Source organism: Ascaphus truei, chromosome 4 (genome assembly GCF_040206685.1).
Source record: "Ascaphus truei isolate aAscTru1 chromosome 4, aAscTru1.hap1, whole genome shotgun sequence".
Classification (NCBI taxonomy): Eukaryota; Metazoa; Chordata; class Amphibia; order Anura; family Ascaphidae; genus Ascaphus; species Ascaphus truei.
Window position 1 is genome coordinate 361,812,016 of NC_134486.1, and position 13,513 is coordinate 361,825,528.

At 42.2% G+C, this 13,513-nt stretch overlaps 1 long non-coding RNA gene across 2 annotated transcripts in view; it reads right to left on the reverse strand.

The window, feature by feature from the left end:
• The window catches only part of LOC142493765 (uncharacterized), an 83,163-nt gene that overhangs the window by 59,950 nt on the left and 9,700 nt on the right, over positions 1-13,513 (reverse strand). The window contains exon 1 of one of the 2 annotated variants that reach the window (XR_012801205.1): positions 11,055-11,246. The exons of the other annotated variant lie outside the window; for it this stretch is intronic. This is a non-coding gene — a long non-coding RNA (uncharacterized LOC142493765). Of the gene's footprint in view, positions 1-11,054; positions 11,247-13,513 lie in introns of those variants that run through there. 2 annotated transcript variants of the gene reach the window in all.

Below are 13,513 nucleotides of genomic sequence, written 5' to 3' on the forward strand. Positions count from 1 at the left end.
CAATTTCTAGGGTCCATACTGGTGCATACCCCACATTAAAATGTAAAAGAATAATATTATTGTTGTATAGTCTGTGGCAAGAGGCACGCAAGGGCTAAGATTGCAAAGCATTAGGGCTGGGAGTTCTCAAAGCGCGATTCACGTCAATTGCAGTTGCTGTCACATCAGGCGTGACGCTGGGTATAATGACTCAGCCTATGGCCCATATTTACGAAGTGGTGATATTCCATTAGACACCATTACAGTTAGTGCAAGTGTGTGGCGCAGCCCAATAAGGTGTCGTCCAGTGCTGGAGGGGTACCCTATATAGCGCCGCATAATAAATATGACCTTTACTGCAAGGAGATATTGCTTTCTATTGTGTAACTGACACCCCCTAACACGAAATGATTTCTGACGTAAGGGTTTATCATCCGCCGTATTATTAATATTATCGTTTCTTTATAAAGCACCAACATTCCGCAGCGTGGTACAATGGGTTACATTGTTATGTATATTACATAAACAGTTACATACAAGAGAGGACAAACAGATACAAAGAGGTAATGAAGGCCCTGCTCGTGAGAGCTTATAGTCTTCCCATGCTAAAAAAACACCCTGATTTATCAAAGAAAAGAAGGCATCATTTTTAAGAGGTATTTTTACTTTATTAAATCTAATGCTGCAGTCACTACCCTTTATATTTTGGTGCGGTTTTACTGACTTGTGATATTTTAATGAAGACCATTGTATTGACCAATTGTCCACTGTATTGACCACTTCAGGGAGGGGATTGCACAGCACTGCAGAAACAATTCAGTAATTGCTGAAATGAAAGAGCTAATCGTCTATCACCTGCACAATATTTCATTTTATTACAAAGCAATAGGTCTCCACTCAAGGGTTTGGGTTATGGGGGGAAATGATCTGCTTCGGGAACCGCACTCATGCAAACTCTTCATGTAATGGCCGAAAATGCACACTACATTTCTTTAACTCTTCTGTGACAATAGATATCATCTCTTTGGTGCAAAGAAATGCGTCTTGAGCACGGAAGAGATTCATTGTGAAAAATCAAACATGCATTGGGTCTGGCTAAAGTAATGCATCAGATTTTTACCTCCGCACCATGATGAAACTGAACTAAGGTAATGAATGAGATGAAAAACCTCTGCCAGAAAAAGTGTTAATATTATTAAGGCTGCGAAAACCTCTCACGTGCATGAGATGTTGCAGATAACTGAAGGGGTTAGAAAGGGGTTAGAAAATGGATGAAACTGAATAAAACATGCCAGCAGTGCAGAAGACAAACTACAGTATTGCTGTATTTACATACTCCCTTGCTCTTTTTAAAGATGCAGTTCAAGCAATATCCTATGTGGTTTTTTTTAGTTTTTTTTTTAATAAATCAGTTCTGTACTATGTGAAAAAACTATGTAAATACATTTTTAATGTATTCTAATGTAACAAGCATTTTTGTTCCTATAGCAACCATTTACAAAGTCACATTCCCTTCCCCTTCTGAAACAGCATCACCTTTTTGAGCCCTGTCCACTCTAGCAGTGAACCAATTTAATCTAGTGCCTGCCTGGTCACATGATCTTCCTCACAGAACTTTGGCTGTCAGTGCAGCAGAAGAGGACCCAGGATGCATTTAGTGAACCTTGAGCCAAATCTTCAGCGATCGGGAGAACAGATCGATCAGCAACTCGGCTAATCACTTGTCAGTGTATAGATTGTATTGTTGCGCATATTGAATGAAAAAGAAAAAATGTAAAACGACAGCATGAACTGCAGCTTTAAGGCAACTAGAATTTATTTTGAATAGCGCCTCTCCCCTTGTTATACAAATATAATTAGACATAAACACCGATTTGGATTCCCAACTCATGGGCAGGGAAGAAATAAATCAATATTTGCCTATCCAAGATGGTCTGATTGGATTAGTGCCTTTATGCTGAAATGAAAGATCTGAGTAGAGATATTTTACAGCTGGGGGGCGCAAAAAAATTCTATGGGCACCGAAGCGAGCCAGCGCTTACAGAGGGCCTGTGCTCTTCCCCACAACATTTAAATTAATTGCTGGAGAACGCGGGGCCTCTGTAATGCTCTTAGCTTTAGTCCCGTTGATGTATATATGTATGTCTTTATTTATATAGTGTAGTAAAGATTCAGTCTAGCACACCATAAATAATACAATAACAGCAAAAATACTGGCGTTTTGGTACTGGTGCACCTTGGTTCAGGGCAAAACCTGTCTGGAGAATTCCTACGTATGAGCAAAGGCAGGGTAATCCAGGGCACTTTGGATTTTAGAAATGAAATTTATTCTGTCAGAGGCACTCTGACAAAATAAATTTCATTTCTAAAATCCGAAGTGCCCTGGATTTCCCTTCCTTTATTTATATAGTGCCATTAATGTACATAGGGCTTCACAGCAGTGATACACGTGACAATCGGGAAGCACCTTCATGGTATATTATATTAGCATTAAGGGACATAGATTTAAATATAGATGAAAGGCATTTCAGGTCATTTCTTGAACATGGATAAACTAATTGTCAGTTGCATTAAATAAAGTGATGATATGTAAATGGGGAGATCTTTTTTAGAAATCCCTTGAGCTGCGCAAATTTTTTTTATGAGTCTTAAGTGCCATTAAATCATGTTCCACTTTGCAATGATCAGATAACAATAATCCCTCGTTGTGTTTGCAGCAAGTGGCAAAATGCAAGGCGTAATAGTGTAACTGTAACACTTTAGTTTTAAAATCTGAACTTGTTTTATTTTCTCATAGTTCACATTGTTTAAATATGTGTTTTGTTTTTTAAAGTAAATGAGGTCCAATGAACAGTAACAAGCTTATAGTCCCTTGAAATCACAAGCAATGCTGATGATACTATACATCTCACGTGCACCGACCTTGGCCCCCTGCAGACGCACTTACCAGAACACCCTCCTACTGTCTCTGTAACTTCTCCCTACTTACCACTTAGATTGTAAGCTCCTCGGGGCAGGGACTCCTTTTCCTAATGTTACTTTTATGTCTGAAGTGCTTATTCCCATTATTTTCTAATATTATGTCACGTGTATTACTGCTGTGAAGCGCTATGTACATGGATGGTGCTATATAAATAAATCAGGGTTGAAACCTGTAACACATTAATGGGGGAAAGGTAAATGGAAAGATCTGTGATACCAATTAGGATTCCTGCGCTCTGCATGCATTTTCAAGAGTCTACTCTGGAGGATTACACCACGTTAATCCTTTCCATGCGATGTGATACCTAGTAATGCTTTGCAGGCCATCCCTGGACTGACAGGGTTAATGAATGAAAGGTGTACGTAATGATGTGATCAGGACCTCCGTGCACCTCCTGCATCTGCAGGATAAAGGACGAAGCTCAGATTGCCCATTCACATGCAGGATCATGTGTTGCCAGGAGCCTGTATGCACCATGGAGCAGTCAATGCAGAGTAGATTGGATGTCAGATACTAAGAGGGACATTGGCTGGCGCTGCCAAGATTGCTTGAATGTTAATGCTCGAATAGGAAGATGTTTGTTTACGGTGACTCCATCCTTAAACAGTCAGGCGACAACATCATGCCTACAAACACTGTCACAACAAAATCTGTTCTACTGAGCAGTGACAGCAAACATTAAGGAGAGTGGATAGAGATGTGTGTGTGTGTGTGTGTGTGACATGTCATAGGCATGCTGCTGGAAGCTCGTCTAGATCCCAGGCTCTATTTCCTGCCTGTGACCTCAGATGGCTGCAAACCATCCTGTGTCAATCTGTGAACAAGCTTCACCTCCCCCTGATCTCAATATGTGAGCAATATAAGAGCTTCTTTCAATGCACAGCACCACCCACAGATTGGCATATCCAGGACAATATCAATACTCACAATGCCTTCACAGAGGCTTCTTCTGTTCCTGCAGCTGAAGGCCAATAAAAAAGTAAAATTGACAGTATAAAGTAATATTTGACTTCGCGGTCAGCCCGTAATGATATGCGGCTGCCTCCAAGTGCCAATTAAAGAAGAAAATAAAAAAATACATTTTGGTGAAAGACTTGTTGGTTACTAGTGAAGTTTAGAGCTTCACCGGCACTATATTAAGTTAACCCAGCCGATCCGACACAGGCTCGTGCTGCAGCAATCTTTCTTCTAAGTACAATGCATATTGGAGAGAAAGAGACAGCTATTTTATATATATATATATATATATATATTTGACTATATATATAATATATATACACACACACACACTTATTAAGGTTATGGTGGGTAAAAAAAAAGTGACAAAAACCCTCCACAGTAAAGCATAAAGCAACTGTAAATATTCCTGTATATTCATTTGCATGTCTTAGGCCTCGGACACGCTTACCGCTGGCGTGCTGAGGCGCGCTGAGACTCAGGGAAAGAGAGTGCTTTCCCTGGCCTTGCGGTTGCTTACCGCAAGCGCTCTCAGCAGCCGTCAGGGGGCGGTCCGGGGGCGGGCGCGTCACTGGCCGGGGGCGGGCCAGTGACGTCACGGAGCTGGTTCGCCCTCATTGGGCGAACCGCTCACGTGACCGGCCTGTTTTGCCGGCAAGCGGAGGTATTTTAAATTCCCCTAAAACCTGCGCTTTAGACACAGCTTTTAAGCAAGGGCTTGGGAGATGCAAAGCTATCAAGGTTGAAACATGTCTGTGAGTGGGTTTACTGGCTTTGCATCTCCCAAGCCCTTGCTTAAAAGCTGTGTCTAAAGCAGCATGCATTGGCTAAGGGTTGCTCATGTAATGTAAGCTTGAGATAAAAGGTGGCACTGTGTGCTCATTTGCATGTCATTTCCCAGAATCCCTTGCTGCAGTGGAAGTGCTGTGTGCTGGGTGATAATGGTGAAAGACAGGGTTGCAGACCTGTCTAAGACATGCAAATGAATATACAGGAATATTTACAGTTGCTTTATGCTATATATATATAGACACACACACAAATGAGCATACAGTAATATTTCCATTTGATCTATATATCTATATATATATCCACTGTTCGACAAACCTATACATTTGCTCGCCCCGGTTGAGTGAATTTAACCCCCGGGCGAGTAAATATTGGCCCAAGCAGCACACGTTTGGTACTAGGTGGCGAGTAGATTTTTTTGTGTGGCGAGTAGATTTTTTGGTGATTTGTCAACCACTGTATACTGCACCGACACACTTTATTCGAGCAAATACCCAGTATGTACCTGGCAGATACCTGGAATGCGCCGCTCCTCACCTCTGACAAGCCCCGTTGCGTTTGCCTTCCCAGCCTGGGTTCATGCCTGGCTGACGGGCGGCTGATCTGTTAAATGATAATGATTAGGATTTAATAGGCTGCAATGCTTCGCGTGTCTACCAGATGGCATAAATTCATGAATTGTAATGCAGTATATATAGATATACTGTGCAGTATTGCAGCCAGCGGGAATAAAATGCTTCAATCCCTGCCTGGAAATAACCCAATATACTCGGGCAGAAAACAGTCACAAACCTCAATACACCCGGGTATACCCGAATTCGTGGGACTAGCCGAGCTCGAATAAAGTGTGTCGCCAGTGTATATCTATATATCTATATATCTACATCTATATATCTATATATATATTCCCCCCTGTGTCCCGCTTACCTCCGCTACAGCAGGGGAGGTTGTTGAGCCCTGCGGGTGGTGCGGGGACCGAGGCGGACCTGCTGTTAGTCAGGGAGGCAGAAAGGTTGCGGTCAGCCAAGCAGGGAGCCTCTGGTGTTCCGGAGGCTCCACGGTGCACTCGGCTATCGGGGGTCGCCATCTTTAAAGTTGCGCATGTCCGAGGCTATGGTGGCCAGTAGAGGGAATGGTGCGCATGCGCAGTGCAGGCACTTAGCGGTGGCCATTACAATAAGCTCTGCATGGGGAACAACACTACCCAGCAGCCTCTGGGGCTGCCATATCACCTGCTGCATTAAAGCCAATAGGTCTCCTGGATCCTCCTGCTCTGCAGATAGATACATTTGGCGCGTTGTGAGCCACGCCAGTCGGAACAGGGACCTCTGAGGAACAGGTAGTGTCCAGGGTGCAGTGCTCCCCTGGACTAGGCCAGATCGCCCCAGTTAGGCCCGACTCACTGTAGATTGTGGCTGCTATAGGGAAAGCCCATAGTCAGGGACCTTTCCCTAGTAGCCGCATATAGTCAGGTACAGCACTGGTGAGACACCACGCGGTGACTGCGGCCTGTGTTCTGGGACCAGACCAGCTGAATGGTAAAGACGGTAAGGTGATATTATCCACGCCGGAATTCACCCCACGGGGAGGCAGACGCCATTGCGGACGACAACATTGGATTAGACGGATCCTCTTTGTTATTCTGCATTACCCGGGTGCTGGAGCCCCGGGCAGGTACCTAACCAAGTACACTACCACTCCACGGGATAGCGCTATCTCCAAGACTTTGGGTGGGCTTTGACATTGGGAAAGGCACATCAGGGAATTGGTGCCTGGCACCCAATGTACTCTGGGGACACTCACTGTTGGAATCAGGTTGGGGGCTATATTACTGTGGGGTACAGGGTACCAATATTATTGTGTTCAGTAAAGATTGTTAGCATATATTTGTGTGCATGTATTATTATTATTGTTCCTGTAAGAGTTCATCCTGCCAAGTCGGGATCCCTTGCAGGTGGAGGCGCTGTCACCATAAGAATCGGGAACACCCCAGGCTCCCAGCGGCGGAGGTTCAGGCCTTCTGTGAGCCACAGGTAACGCACCACACACACCGTAGCCGCCATAGCATCCATGTTATATATATGATATATACACTCATTACCATTATAAATGGGTACACGCTGTTATAATGCACCTGTCTGCTCTCCAAGAATTCTCCCAACACTACACCAACGCACTCTGATGTGGAGTGAGCATTCAGTTTGGTTTTGCTGAGAGTAACGTTTTTATCGATGGCTTTTAAGGCACTGCTGTTTGTGGTCTGGTTTTCAGGCATAAATACCAATCATTCCCTGACGAAGTGTTGTAAACACGAAACGCGTTGGACTGAGGGCGCATTCATTTATTCCCATATACTGGATGTTTTAATATTATACATTGTCTAATTGCTCGCGACTGTAAGCGGGCACTATACGGGACTTTCTTGGGACTTCCAGCTTCCTCAAGCAGTGACTCACTCGCGCACGACGCTGACGCCGCCCGATGACGTCACGGATGTGCGTCTAGCGTTCTCCGAGTAAGCGGCTGACGGTGAGGTTCCCTGCAGCGGCATACCTAGCCGAATCATTCTCCGCCCCGTGTGGCGTTTGAAGCTGGTGTTCAGAGGGCTGGATACAGTTGATAGGACTTTCCACCGTGAGACTCGGTATCGGAGTGTTCTCTCCATTTGGAGTGGCAGTTCCCCTGCGGTGACGACTGCTGTATCCTGCATGCTGTTCCACGAGACCTGTGAGAAGCCAGCTGACCTAGAAGTCCTGTACCCTGAGCACAGATTGGTAACATGTCCATAACATGTTCTGCTTAAATCTAACTATATTGATGTACGTGTGATACTCACCAGTTTACAAATACAATTTTGTTTATATATTGCACAATGAGGTTTTTTGCGCTGTCTCTTTCTTTGTTTTTATAAATACCAATTCCCATTAAGTATGTTCAAAACAGCTGAGATTATCTTAGGCAAGTAGTTGCTTTTACTTTATTTCTGTGGTGGCCAACTCCAGTCCTCAAGAGCCACCAACAGGTCAGGTCTTCAGGATATCTCTGCTTCAGCACAGGTGGCTCAATCGGTGGCTCAGTCTTCAACTGCACCCCCTGTGCTGAAGCCGGGATATCCTTAAAACCTGACCTGTTGGAGGCCCCTGAGAACTGCTTTATTTCATCATGGAGACATCTTGCTAAATAAGATTGGTGGTTTCCCCATTAGAAAAATTTAATTAACTAAAGAGGGATGTTTGCATAGTTATTTATTAAAGGTACAGGCACAGGATGATTCCATGTGCGGCCCTTACAGTAGATCAAATCGGAAACAAATTGGAAAGTAGAAGTGATACCATAAGAGCTTAAGCTTTGAGGACCATTAAAGTCCCGTTTTCAGTACACAAAAAAAATAAAATACCATTTCAGTTTATTTTGTAACAATCTGGCTGAAGAATTGACCTCAGTAACCCCGAAAGCTTGCGGTTTTTTTTGAAGCACTAGTTAGCCATTAAAAGGTACCACTTCTTCCTCACTTTTGTTCCGTCATTAAGGTGAATAGGAGGTTCTGTGCAGTAGAGCCCAGTCAGCACTATCACGCTTTAATGAATAACCCCCTTTGTCTCTGCAAACTTCCATACCAACAAGGACACAGCACATTGCAAAACAACTGTAAAGTTAACAGGACCTTTCATTAATACCAGTGGTCAGCACTGAATATATCTTAATTCAGCCGTTCCCATGCTTTTCTGCCTCGCTTTAACCTCCAATACAGTTCTAGGCAATGCGTTCCAGGCCCCGTGGCAAGGGAGGGTGACATGTCTGCAGCAATTTTAGGGAAATTCTGCTAAAGATGTATAGAAATCCCTTGGGAATTCTGCATGGGAATTTTTAAAAAAACGACCCTGAATTGAAGCTCTCTGAGGCCTTTCGGAAACAGAAACTCGACCAAAAGAGGTAGAAGAATCTGGAACCTCAGAGTTGCCACAAGGGGAAAATAAATGTTTAGTGAACAACTCTACAAAACGTTTTTTTGGGGGTTTTTTTAACACGGGAATTCCCTGCTATGGCTGCTGTCAGTTTTCAGCAAATTATGGAATTATAAGTGGACTGCAGAAAAAAAAAGCTATACATTTGCGCCCATACAATTATTTATAAAATGAGCTGGGAGTATAAATACTATTTATCATTCATAACAGTAAATTAATAAATAAAAAAAATATTAAAAAAATTATATATATATATATATATATATATATATATATATATATATATATATATATATATATATACATAAAGTATATATAAACTAAAGATATCTGAGGCACTCACAGTAGCCAACAAATTGAAAACATGTCAGGTAGGAGTGTGCTTATCTTAGTGCGTGCATGTTGGAGAGCCAGGATCACCTCACAAGCCCAGGAGCATACTGATAGAAGATCAAGGAGTGCACAGCACTCTCCGGTTCATCAATAAAAACTGTGTTTATTTACTTCATCCAATTAAAACAATATATAGTTACATAGTAGATGAGGTTGAAAAAAGACATAGGTCCATCAAGTTCAACCTATGCTAAATTTAGACAACAGATACTTTATCCTATATCTATACTTATTGATCCAGAGGAAGGCAAACAAAAAACCCCATTAAGGGGAAAAATGAATTCCTTCCTGACTCCAAGAATTGCCAATCGGATTAATCCCTGGATCAACATCCTTCCCATGTATACTTATTTGGTATATCCCTGTATACCTTTCCCATCTAAAAAGATGTCCAACCTTTATTTGAACAAATCTATTGTATCTGCCATCAGTACAAATGGGTGATGTTTCAGGCCTACCTACCAGGCCCTTTGACGAAGGGCCAGGTAGGCCCGAAATGTCGCCTATTTTTACTCTGTTAATCATAACCCAGCTATGCAAGGCAGTGTGGGGTGCGACTTCGGCAAGCAGAGCAGCAACTGAGTCCTCTGCTTCCGAAGAGATCCTGTGCCAGCCTCCCTCGGTGGACAAGGTGCCTACTGTGGTGGACCAATACACGTAAGTAAAATATTTACATCCCCTGTATATATGTAAAGCCAACCTACTGCATGACACATTTTGTTGACTGTATAGGTACATGCCTATACTTACGTCCGTGTGCCAGCTGTAGGTTAATTGCTGAAATGGCACAGTAATACGGAAGTATATTTTTATTTCCTTGCCAAGCGTTGAACATGTTGCATAATGGAAACTATTGTGTGTGTATAAATGTTTAGAGGTAACAGCGGAATGGTGTATATATAATTTTAGGCTAGACTGTTACAATACCGGGCATTATTGAAATCCCTGCTTTCTGATTGGTCAAAACTCAGGACATTATTCATTCAGTGCAGCTGTCAGACGGGGGAGGTGTTTGGACAGGAGGAAGCAGCCAGACAGCGACGCGCATGCGTGTGTGTATAATTGTATTTCATATAGCATTTTTCTCCCATTGGAACTCAATGAACTTCCCGCAGGGATTCTTTACAGAAACAGTCCCTGCCCCATAGAGCTTGCAATCTATGATTTTTGGTGCCTGATGCCCAAGGTCAAAAGTAATGCCCCTCAGAACAGGGCATTACTGGCCAATAGGGAGAAGTGTGGCTCAGTCAGTAAAGACACTGACTCTGATAATGACACTGAACCTGGTTTAATTCCTGGTGTCAGCTACTTTTGACCTTGGGCATCAGGCACTAAAAATCAGAGATTGTAAGCTCTGTGGGTCAGGAGCAGTTTCTGTAAAAAAATCCCAATGGGAGAAAAATGCTATATGAATTGAAAAATATTATTATACCCTGGCTGGGTTAAAGTCCCTGAGCTTTGTCACAGGCATTCAACTCTTCTAGCCCTATTCTTTGGGGATTATTACTTCAATATATATATTCCCCTGCACATAAGTCTCTTGTATTACCGATTTGACTGTTCTACTCTACTATGTCTGAGACCTTTTTATGCATTAGCTTTTATATTTTGGTGTAATAGTTATGATTTGGGCCTTCAATACACAAGGTCATGGGCTTGACACCAGACTTCTTCTCCCTGTGCTTCAGGCACCCAGGACTAGATTGCTACCTCTTCATACACAGGACTAACTGTCCTTGTATTTTTCCGCTATGTTGAGTGTTTTATATACAACAGTAGCTCTATTTATGAGTAACTTCCTGGGAATGTTCACCAAACGCCTTCTCTAATACTTCTCTTCAAGTGTTAACTGAAAATCTATTGCACCTTATAAAGAAAGCCCTCTTTTATCCTGGAATACAAACTATTGACCAACAACCCCACCGCACTCTCAACAAACTCACTCATCCTTATTACTATACACTGGCATCCCTAATAACAATACTTACTGTCTGTGTGTGTGTCTTTTACCATGCCAATGCACTGGGGTTCTTCATAGCAGAGGCTGCCTCTTCCATGTGTTTTTCATGTCTGACACTCTTCTGCTTGCCACTTGTATTTTAAATCGTCTGGATATTTGTGTAATGTAAAACCGAGTGTGTACGGGTGGTACAATAAAGAAATACGTTGGTCACTCATCATTCCGATATGACACACTGGTGTAGTCTACAGGATTAAGAGATATAGTTTGGTGGTTTCAATTCTCACCTCATCCATTAACACTATGATATCACACACACATCACTTTGTCTTCCTGTGCTACAGCTTTCTAGACTGGTAACAAAAATAGCAATCATTTTTCTGCTGCCTTTTTAAGGCTGCTATGCAAACAGGGTACTGTCTCCCGGCTCACAATTGAGGTGGCTACATTAATGCACCTAACTACATCATAAATGTATAACTGAGAGAAAAATGCTTCACAAGTCACCACGTACATACAGTACTAAGAATTCAAAGTCATTAGTAGAAGTACATTAAGATATTATCAAAAGCAGCCCACAATGAAAATCTCATGTACAAACTGCCTCCATGCGTCATTTTCATGTTGGCACAATAAAAAGTATTATTACTTGCAAAAAAATCTCATTACATCATAAGAACAAGTTCTTACCATGTCCTTCCCACAGCCATACACTTAGCTTATCGTTCGTTTCACATAGCTGCAAGCAGTGTATAAGGGGGTCATATAAAAGATTGCTTTGCAATTGTAGGCATTGCTAGATGCAAAACAGGGTTGTAAATGTCCAATAACATACGCCATTACTGCAGCACATTTTCAGCCTCCTTTTGCGGTCTAGTACATTTGTTAGCGGATGTTTTGCAGCGACCAAATGACCGCCGGCCCTTCGCCGCAACTCACATCGCTTCCACTGCCGGCCACTTCACCGCTAGGGTAAATGCCTAAACCCCGTACCATAAAACCCCCTACCCTAAGACCTTACCCTAAAACCCCCTACCCTAACCGCTAAACCCCTTAAATTAACCCTCTACCCGAAGCACAAAAACCCTTCAATTAGCCCCCTACCCTAACCGCTAAACTGCTTAAATTAACCCCCTAAACAGTTATAAAACTTACCTTGGGAGTGGCTGGCGGCGGGGATTCCAGCGGCGAATCAGCTGTGGCGGAGGGTCAGTCTGTGGCCGAACGTCGGCGGTGATTTGGTGGCCGCGATCCAAATGTCCCATTCCGTCCTTTGACTCCTTCAACTGTGCAGCCACCATGCTCCCCTTCCCCGCCAGAAGTGACAGCAAATATATTCTTTGCACCTCAAGCAGCAAATAGGGTTTTCGTTGGTCAACATCAGAAAGTCTCAACACTTAATGCTCCATTCTATTGCATTACACTGCCTGCTAAGACGTATGTATTATGGCTCACGTGTTTATATGCAGTCAGAAACAACTACTTGTTTGTGAGCATTAATTAAAGCAATCAGCAATGTGACTTTTAAACATCCGCAGGAATTTGGCTTTATATCGTCAGCAAAATAAATGATTTTGTTATTGTATTTTTACATAAATGGCATCATTTCTTATGTTGAGGCAATGTGATGAGGTTACTGGCTATGTATATTTTTATAGTGACGGTTCATGAAATGTTAGGATGAGAAAACAGAAGTAACTATATATGTTATTATCAGGCGGTTCATGAAAAAGGCATTGAATGGCTCTTGAGGCAGTGAACAGATTAATATGTGAAAGGGTACAAGTCACAAAGATCTATCGCGGCCATTTATTAAGTGTTTTCCTCTGTAACACGATTAACCATCAAAGTAATAGATTAGGATAAAGCCACTGCACATATGTTCTCTGCGACTCTGTCTTTATTCAAATTAAGTATATTCTTAACATTGATGGTATGATGAGATAGGATTAAAGTAAAGTATTTGGTGTATTTTTTTTTTTTTTAAATCAAACGTCCGCTATTGCACCCGGTAATTAAAACCATTTATTAGTGGGCAAAAACAACTCAGAATCCCTCACTCTTTACGTGAAACCTGAGAGGTTTTAATTCATCAGCATATGTTAGCATTATTATTCAATATTCATAGGCTCCTTGTGCAATTCTACAGAGTGAATCATATCTGGAAACCTTTTTTTTTGTTGTTAATGCTCCTGATTCAAAAGGTCATTGGCAAACACCTGATGTTCTCCTACATGAATACTGTATACACACCTGCAATATAATTCTTTATAGTGGTGTTTGTTTGAAGAAGACTACATCAGAAAAAAAAAATAGTTGCATGTTCTGATTCTAAGGAGGCCTACAGGTGTGCAAAAGTTTAATTCAAGCACAAGGCAGTGTTATGAATAAAAGAAAGATTGAAATGATTTGTGGGTCGCAGGTGGAATAAGATATGCTTTGTGGAGCAGTGCCATGATTGCTGGTGAGCTCTGGATTCCTTAACTG